Raw genomic sequence first — 7892 nt, 5'->3', positions numbered from 1 at the left:
GCTGCCTGTAATCTTTTCTTCATCTAAACTGTCAGCTTTATTACTGTCCCTGTTCTTTCTGCTAAAGCCCTTGCGGTGCGGTGCTGCAGGGTGGTCTCTCGCCTATTTAATACTTAATTGGTGAGAGAGGTCACATACGTGGTGCCATCATGTCTGAAAGTGATTTTCCCCTCCGGCTACAGTGTACCACGTGCAAAGTACCGTTAGCGGAGGGGGAGGGTAGCGCGGAGGGCCTTTGCCGGCAGTGTTTGTCCATGGCGCGGCCTATTACGGTTACAGCACCGGTACAGGAGCCGCCCTGGGCTTGTTTCGCTCAGGCGTTAACAGCTTTAGTGGGCCAGTTAGCTCCGCAGCCCGCGTTTACTCCGATGGGTTTGTCCCAGCAGTCTGTGGTGTCGTCACCCATGCAGGGGTTCCCACGACAATTGGTGGTACCCCACAGTCTCCCTATTTCCCCGCTCCCGGGTTCTCAGGAGCCAGCGTGGGTTAACTCCCTGACGAGTTCTGTACAGCACTTGTCGGATTTGTTGCAAGGGGAGTCTGTGATGCGGTCTCATAAAAGGCCGGTGGCGTCTCTGTCCGCTCCTTATGAGGATGACGAAGGGACGTCTGATGATGGGGAGATTCTAGATCCTTACGATCAGGAACCTCTCCATACTAAGGACGCTGATGCTAAGTCCAAAGTATATATTCCTGGACTTATTCGGGCGGTCCGCACAGCCTTGGTGATTGAGGACGAAGTTCCCCCAGCGGCTAAATCTAAGTATGCCTTTTTCAAAGATGTGAAGGGCGATGCCACAGTCTTTCCTCTTTCGGGTCAGTTGGTGGACCATTTAGAGGAGGCGTGGAAACAACCTGGCAAAAGATACCAGCCGCAGAGACGCCTGGCGGTGGCTTATCCGTTCGCGGATAATTATTTTGCGAAGTGGGAATCCCCTCCACAGGTGGATTCTCACGTGACCCGTCTTGTCCGTAGTGCCACATTGCCGATGCCATCCATGTCCTCCCTTAAGGATGCTACGGACCGCAAGGTAGAAATCTGCCTGAAGTCCGCTTATTCCCTTGCAGGGGGGGCAGCACGGCCGGCTATGGCCATTTGCTGGGTTGCCAGAGCGATGGAGCGCTGGGCGGATTCATTAGAGGCTTCTTTTGAATCCGACTGTCCGGCCGATCAGGCGGAGTTGATTGGCAATCTCCGTGATTCGGCCACCTACATCAACGAGGCGGCTCTAGACATTAGTACTCTGGTGTCTAGAATTTCTTCAGCAGCGGTAGCTGCTCGTCGCACCTTGTGGCTGCGATCCTGGAAGGCGGACGCAGATTCCAAGAAAGGTCTGGAAGCGTTGCCGTTTACCGGAGAAGTTCTCTTCGGTCCGGATCTGGATAAGATTGTGGCCACGCTGGCGGCAGCCAAATCTGCCTGTCTCCCGTCGGCCGCTGCTCCTTCTGGTTCGGGACCATCGTCCTTTCGGTCATCTAGGGCCCAGGGCAGGCCCAAACCACAGTCGTTTCCTCGACAGGCTGGCCCTAAGAAATCGGTCAAGCCCCGGAAGCAGGCATGGAGTACCAGACGTCCGGCCCCCAAGCCAGATGACAAGCCTGCGGCCTGACGGTCCGGGCCTCCCTTTGGGGGATCCCAGGGTGGGAGGCCGCCTGCTACAGTTCGCCCAGTGTTGGTCGACCACTACGACAGACACTTGGGTTCTGGAGGTGGTTTCTCACGGATACGCCCTCTCCTTCCGGCACAGACCCCCGGCTCGCTTCTTCACCACGGGTCTCCCATCAGACCGGAACAAGGCTACGGAGCTGCGGAAGGTATTGCACACTATGCTCCAGGCTGGAGTTATAGTGGCGGTTCCATTCTCCCAGAGGGGCCAGGGTTTCTATTCAAATCTATTTTTGGTACAGAAACCCAATGGGTCATATCGTCCGATTCTCAACCTCAAAGCACTCAACAAGTCTTTGCGGGTCCCGAAGTTTCGGATGGAGACCCTACGGTCCATCATTCTGGCGCTGGAACCTGGGGACTACTTGGTGTCATTGGACATACAGGACGCTTACCTGCATGTCCCTATTCTTTGGCGCCATCAACAGTTCCTCAGGTTCGCAATCAGCAGCGACCACTTCCAGTTTCGGGCGTTACCTTTTGGCCTGGCAACAGCACCACGTGTTTTCACCAAGGTGATGGCGGTCATGGCGGCTTCTCTGCGGCTGCAGGGAGTCCGCATGTTGCCGTATTTGGACGACCTGTTATTGGTGGCAGGATCTCCAGAGCTCCTGTTACGCCACTTGGACCTGACCATTGCACTGCTGCAACGGCACGGCTGGCTAATCAACTGGCAGAAGTCCACTCTAATCCCGTCTCGGAGGATTCTGCATCTTGGAGCCTTATTGGACTCGGGACAGCAAAGGATCTTCGTGACGGAGGACAAGATCTCTGCTTTACAGTCAAGGGTGCGCAGTTGTCTGCACAGCCGCCGGGTGTCCTTACACTCGGCGATGAGGTTACTGGGCTCCATGGTGTCGGTGTTCGACATGGTGGAATACGCCCAGTTTCACTCCAGACCTCTGCAGCACCTGATCCTGTCCAAGTGGAACGGGCTGACTCAGTCTCTGAAGTCCCAGACGATTGTGCTCACCCAGGAGGTTCGCCTGTCCCTTACGTGGTGGTTACAGACGACCCACCTCAACAAGGGACGTCCGTTCTGGGTTCCAAATTGGGTCCTGTTGACAACGGACGCCAGTCTTCGGGGCTGGGGAGCAGTTTCGGGTCCACACTTGTTCCAGGGCAGGTGGACGCCGACAGAAGCGGAGCTTCCAATAAATATCTTGGAACTCCGTGCGGTCTTCAATGCTCTCCAGCAGGCACAGCGGTTTCTCCAGGGTCGCCCGGTGCAGGTCCAGTCGGACAACGCTACCACCGTGGCCTACATAAACAGGCAAGGAGGAACTCGCAGTCGGGCGGCTCTCGTAGAGGTCTCTCGGATCCTGGTTTGGGCGGAGCGCAATCTTCCGGCCATATCAGCGGTCTTCATCCCGGGAGTGCTCAATTGGGAGGCGGACTTTCTAAGTCGCCAGGACGTTCATCCGGGGGAATGGTCCCTGCACCCGGACGTTTTTCAACTACTGGTGGACAGGTGGGGTCTTCCAGAAATCGACCTCATGGCGTCCCGGCACAACAACAAGTTGCCGGTGTACGGGTCTCGCACAAGAGACGAAGGGGCGTCTCTGGTGGATGCTCTGTCCGTCCGGTGGACGTTCCGGTTCACATACCTGTTCCCTCCGGTCTCCCTTCTTCCACGGGTAATCCGGAAATTCAAACAGGAAGGAGGGACGCTCCTGTTGATAGCTCCCGCGTGGCCCAGACGGCACTGGTTCTCAGACCTTCAGGGTCTGTCCGTGGACATTCCTCTGCGGTTGCCGCTACGACCGGACCTTCTGTCTCAGGGTCCTTGCCTTCACCCGGACCTGACTCGGCTGTCTTTGACGGCGTGGCTGTTGAGACGGCCATGCTGAGGTCCCGGGGGTTTTCCAGCTCTGTGGTGCGTACCATGTTGCGAGCTCGGAAACCGTCTTCCGCGAGGATATACCATCGCGTGTGGCATACGTTCTTCCAGTGGTGTCGACCGAGAGGTTATGCACCGCGGGAGTTTCGTCTGTCTCGGATTCTCGCCTTCCTGCAAGCGGGACTAGATCATGGGCTTCGCCTTGCTTCTTTGAAGGTACAGGTTTCGGCCCTATCTGTCTGGTTTCACCGTAGGATTGCTACAATCCCGGATGTGCGCACCTTTATGCAGGGTGTTCTCCGCATTCAGCCGCCCTTTGTTCCACCTGTGGCGCCTTGGGATTTGGCTGTGGTCCTGAGGGCTCTCCAAGGACCGCCGTTTGAACCACTGGGCTCAGTGGATCTTAAATGGCTAACAGCTAAGACTGTTTTCCTTCTGGCCATTGCTTCGGCCAGACGTGTTTCTGAGTTAGGGGCTCTTTCTTGTAGACCCCCTTTCTTGGTTTTTTATGGGAACAGGGCAGTGCTCCGCACTCGGCCCGAGTTTCTTCCCAAAGTTGTTTCCCAGTTTCATATTAACGAGGAAATAGTTGTTCCGGCCTTTAACTCACCGGGTCTTTCCGTGGGTGAGGCCTCTTTGGATGTTGTGCGGGCCTTAAGGACTTATGTTGACCGCACTTCTTCGTTTAGGAAGTCGGACGCTTTGTTTGTCCTCTTTGGCTTCCGTAAAAAGGGTTGGCCTGCTTCAAAGCAAACTTTGGCAGCCTGGATCCGTATGGCTATTTCTGAAGCTTATCTTCATGAAGGCCTACCGGTCCCTCCTTCTCTGAAGGCTCATTCCACTAGGTCTGTGGGTCCTTCGTGGGCAGCTCGACGTGGTGCCTCGGCAGTTCAGATCTGCAAGGCTGCTACGTGGTCTTCTGTCCATACCTTCGTGAGGTATTACAGGTTTGACACCTTCGCCTCTCAGGATGCTTCCTTCGGGCGTCGGATTCTCCTTTCTGCACAGGAGCGTCCCCACCCTTAAAGGATACTGCTTTGGGACATCCCCAAGGTATCCTGTGGATACCCTATGGACCCTGAAGTAGAAAATATGAGATATGGTAAGAACTTACCCTTGTTATCTCTATTTCTACGAAGTCCATAGGGTTCCACAGGACTCCCGCCCTGTCGCACCTGTGCTGCAGATGGGCTTTGCTCTGGTCACCGGTTTTCCGTCTCCCTCTGGTGAGAATGTGATTCTTGTATGTGTCCAGATCTTTGTTCTCTCTCTTCCTTCTCCTCCTCCGGCCTATGGCTTGGTAACTAACTGAGGTGCCTTGGCCCGGGGGCGGGGTATAGGAGGGGGACCTAGTGCATCCTGGGAGGCTGAAAGCTTAACTCTTTGGTGCCCTGCGACTGACGTCACACCTATACCCCAAGGTATCCTGTGGAACCCTATGGACTTCGTAGAAATAGAGATAACAAGGGTAAGTTCTTACCATATCTCATATTATTTACTAAGCAGTGTTAGGAGACCTAGTGAAAAGTGATAAGGTGCCAGCCAATCAGCTCCCAACTGTCATTTTTCAAACACAGCCTGTGAGATGACAGTTGTGAGCTGATTGGCTGGCTCCTTATCACTTTTCACTCTTTCTGTTAACACCAGGGCGGTAGCTAGGGTAGTGCAGCCGGTGCCATTGCACAGGGCACCACTGGTCAGGGGGCGCTGTTTGGACCTGTCAAATTTCTGTTTATTATCATTCTTGCTTGTAGCTTCCTCTTATTTCATCTCCAGTATCTCCTGGCCTCTCCTATCTCTTCCCTGGCCCTTCTCCATGAAGCCATGGCCCTCTTTTGGGTGCATTATGTACCTTTGAAAAATGAGGGGGCGCCAATGCTCTTTCTGGCACAGGGCACCAAAAAGTCTAGTTACGGCTCTGTCTAACACTGCTTAGTAAATAGACCCCTATAAGTATGTCTTGTTGTGGCTATGAGAGGCTACAGTAGCTTTGTCTAGGGTGGGAGAGGATTAACAGCAATTGGCTCTCAACTTTTTGGTCATAACGCAAATTACCAAATTGGCAGTACATTAATCCATTCCCTCTAACAAATTTGCATACACATTGTGCCTTATGATTCATTGTAAGGCTAGTACAGACTTGGGTCACTCTAGAACTAAAGATTAACTACATACTGTGACTAGGATGGTAGGAATGGGATGTAGTCATAATCCTGGCGTGAGGGATGCCGGCGCCCAGAATGCCAGCGCTGGCATCCCGATGGTAAAGTTGTGGGGTTAGGGGGAGGGTTAGCTGTAAGCGGGGAGAGAGGTGAGGTTAGAATTAGGCACTAGGGGGGAGGGTCTGCCTGCTACCATTAGGCATACCTCCCAACATTACTGAATTTAAAAAAGGGGAAAGGGGGTGGGCCTAGCATTGAAGGGGTGTGGCTTAGCACTGGGGCGTGGTCTCACAGCACCCCCTCCCCCCATTTCGTCACTCTGGGGGCATTCCTAGCACTCCCGGAGATGCTGGGCTGCCCCCAGAGACTCAACCTGCACAGTACAGATGCCGTGCGCATGTGCACGGCATCTACTCACCTGCTGCTCTGCTATGCACAGCAGCTGTGCGTGCTCTCCCCATCTCCCCCCCCCCCCCTCCCACGGGACACTGCAGCTCACGGGTGGGACAGCAGGATGGTCCCCGAAAAACGACTTGGGAGGTATGCCGTTAGGGGCTAAGAGTCCTGGGAGGGAGTGTTAGGGGTAGGGTACCTTCCTACAGGTGTCGGTATCCTAACCGTCGGGATTCTGACCGCCGGGATCTCAAGAGGCGGCATCCCGTACCCATCCCAGTAGGAAGATTGCACTGCAGTCCATTAAACACTGGTGCGGTGCCTCTTCAGTGTTCTCCCCATGCATTATTTCTTGGCAAAATTTCCCTGCTGCCCGGAACTTTGACATGGCCAAAAGTCACGCAGAGCAACTAATTGGCCTTGTCAGATTGGAGGGGAGAGTGGATCCTTCCCCCAGTGTAAAAGGAAGGGCATGCGGTTGCCAAAGGTAACAGACACAGGTGAGCAGTGAAGAGAGTGGACTGCCTGTGGTCACTCTGCATTTTAGCCATGTGTTTGTTACTGTGGTGCTTTTGTTTAGCCAGCAAGTGGGGCAGTATCAGGACTAGCTATCAGTCCAGCCTACAAATGGGACAGTATTTGGGCAGCAATACCATTTTGTCCAGCCAGGAAGTCGGGGTGGCTTTCTGTGTCTAGATATCAAGAGGGGAATTATCTGGTCAGCTCTTAAAAAAAAAAAATATCTGTGACCAGATTGCAAGTGTGGCATTGTCTGGTCAACTCTTAAAATATAGATTTGTGTAAATAAAAGTGTGCAGATATGTTTTTACCCAAGTTTGGGCTCCCAGGTTGAGTGCTGAACTTAAGCTGGGTACACACGTAAAGATTTTCTGTCCAACCATCCAACTAGTTGATTGGTTGGAATGAAAATCTGGTAAGGTATGAAAGCAAATGACAATCAGCAATATGCTCCCAAATGCTGGAAAATGGACAAAAACTGTTGTTTGAACAAATTGTTTAGATCAAACATTTAACAAACTTGCCTGAACGACCATTTTCATCTGTTTTCTGACATTTATGAGCAAATTGCTGATCATCAGTTACTCCCATACGTTACCAGATTTTCATTCCAACCAATCAACTAGTTGGATGATAGGACAGAAAATCTTTACTTGTGTACCCAGCTTCTGACCCACGTCCCCTCTCTTTTGAGTTATATTTACACGTGGACCCATGGGCGGAAAATAACCTCTCCTGTTCACTCCTTTGTTTTCATCCGCCTTGTTGTCTTCTCCTTTTCTTTTTAAATGCTTTTTTTGTGTATTTATCTTTTGATATGGCTTCATGACCCCTATCTTCCCCTCCTCTTGACCTTATTCCCCCTGGGTCCCCCTTTTCCTTCCATGACTTACCTGACTTTTGTTGTTTTTATTTTGTTTACTATTGTATGTAAAATTTTGTCTGTCTTGGGCTCCTGTTGCCCTTTTTTTTTATTGTTTTGACTGACCATTTAAAATAAAGAATTATAAAAAAAAAACAAGTTCAGTGTCTGGACAGCTCTTAAAAAATGTATTTGTGTTAAAAAAGCAAGTGGGGTAGTATCTGGTCATGCTATTTAAAAAATGATTGTGTCCAAAAAGCAAGTGTGCAGTATCTGTGCTGCTCTAAGGATTTTCTATTCTAAAATGAATTAAAACTTGTTTAAGGAATCACATGAAGTAGAGCACACTAAATTATCTTTTGCTGATTTCACTAGATGCAGAGGTTCTCAAACTCTGTACTCAGGACCCCACACAGTTCATGTTTTCTAGGTCACCCAGCAGGTGCACAA

This window comes from Taudactylus pleione, unplaced genomic scaffold (assembly GCF_031769625.1).
Source record: "Taudactylus pleione unplaced genomic scaffold, aTauple2 ptg000201l, whole genome shotgun sequence".
Taxonomy (NCBI): domain Eukaryota; kingdom Metazoa; phylum Chordata; class Amphibia; order Anura; family Myobatrachidae; genus Taudactylus; species Taudactylus pleione.
This window is presented reverse-complemented; position numbering follows the sequence as displayed.